Below are 1,972 nucleotides of genomic sequence, written 5' to 3' on the forward strand. Positions count from 1 at the left end.
ATCCGCTCAAGGGTGTTTAGTAGACCTTACCCAGTAGGCCAAGCTCTCAGATCTGATAGAAATCGGTGTGCTCCAAGCTTCACATCATCAATGGCAAGCTTCACAGCTTTTCTTCACAGCTTCTTCTCCCTCTTCTCTCACTCACTCACAAACCCTAATAGAGAGCACCAGGCTCTGATACCACAATGAAAAATAGGTAGAGGGAGAGGAGACACACACAGAGGAGCAAACCCTAATGTATATTGCAAACCCTAACCATAGAGGGAAGCCATCTCCCTTCTCACACAATGCATAAAGCCATAATCCATAATATACAACACACACTGTGTTGTGTCCACACACAGCTAACCCTAGCTAATGTCCACACACTATGACCGGCTGGACGCGGTCATTTATGTCTCACACATGCTGCTACCTAACATGCCAGCACATAGCACAGTTGGCACACGCTGACATCGAGCTTGAATCTCAACAATGTGCTCCCAACAAAAGTAGAGCTTGGTGCAATACCAAGGTTCTTGCCGTTCACACGTAAGGCTACTTGATCTTAACTTTTAGGGTTTTTTACAAAATTTTCCTTGGGCAAAAACTTCTTCTATATGCAAATCCCTCTCGAACACTTAATCAGGGGCGTTAATCCCCTTGATAATCTCACAAGGATAGAGTTTAAAAACTCCTTTTAATTTTTGGAGCACCCAGATAAGTGACTATTAAGAGTTTAAAAACTCTTTTTCTGCTGTCATATTGCCAAAACAAGCTACCTTCAACGTTGACCAGCTTTCATGAGATGGAAGGCCGCCAGGAACTTATGAAATTCTGGAATCAATTCTGCTTTCGAAATTTGCACTTTGTCTGATCTTGTCTTGAGAAGAGGGCACTCTGTATATGTGACTCGAGGGCATAACTGACATGGACTTTCTTTAAGAAAGTGGTGTTAGGCTCCATCTCCTTGAGAGGTGTAGCCAAAAAACACCATCTGTTGCATGTAGACCCTGTAGAAGAAGGAGAGCCCCTTCAAACAGGAGTGCCATAGCTGAGACCAAACCTGGGTCATGCCCTGCATTGCTCAGCTGGCTGGCTAGGTCCCATGGAGGAGAAAACTTGGAACTAGATGGGTTGTTCTTCAGCTTTGCCTTCAATCATCCCATCTTTTGAGTCTTGGTCACTGTGGGTGCTAGAATTTCTTACCAATTGGCTGCCATTTTAATCCAAATCGGGCAACACATGACCCAACAAGGGATTGATTTCCATAATATTTCTCTCCAGTAGGTCATGCTCTTGACAAGTGATGATCTTCATACCCTTGACAAGTGATGATCCTCTGCTGCTCCTTTTACCATTCCCACATGTCCCTCACTTCTTGGCTCTCTAGGAGAGCCTCCTATTAGAGCCTATCTGCTCAAGAAGGGCAGCCGGGGGCAAAGCTGTTGAGGCGAGGCCAGGTGGGGAAATGCTGGAGGGAGCCAAACTTATCGTGGGTCCACGAACAACATGTGAAGATGCCAGTGATAAGGCTGATGGGTCTATGGAAGCGGTGGGGTGGCCCTTGACTTTGTAGTAGAAGAGCTCTTCAAGCTCAGCATGCACTAGAGGGGACTCTGCATGTTATGCTTCTCTTGTTGTTGAGGCGTTGGATGGGACAAGACACATGTTAAATTTGTAGCAATGTGATGAGCTATGGTGGATCAAATGCTAGAATCAACATCATGAACAAAGAGATTAGATGATAATTAAGACATGATTAGTGTGAGCAATTAACTGATAGCTTAATGTAGGCATGGATAATTAAGACATGATTAGTGTGAGCAATTAACTGATAGCTTAATGTAGGCATGGATAATAAAAAATCAGCAAATTCTCATTAGGCCAATGCCTCAACTTATAGAGTTTACATCCAAGCATCTAATCCCACTGATCTCTCCTTGATTCACTCCACCTCTTTTGCTTGATTCTCTCCACCTCTCCCAGAATA

General features: G+C 44.1%; 1 pseudogene; it reads right to left on the minus strand.

Moving 5' to 3' along the window:
* Positions 1–822: 822 nt before the first annotated feature.
* On the minus strand, positions 823–1,650 carry LOC147620567 (uncharacterized; annotated as a pseudogene).
* Positions 1,651–1,972: the final 322 nt, after the last annotated feature.

Source organism: Cibotium barometz, chromosome 31, assembly GCF_041138505.1.
Source record: "Cibotium barometz isolate CiBa-2024 chromosome 31, ASM4113850v1, whole genome shotgun sequence".
Lineage (NCBI taxonomy): Eukaryota > Viridiplantae > Streptophyta > Polypodiopsida > Cyatheales > Cibotiaceae > Cibotium > Cibotium barometz.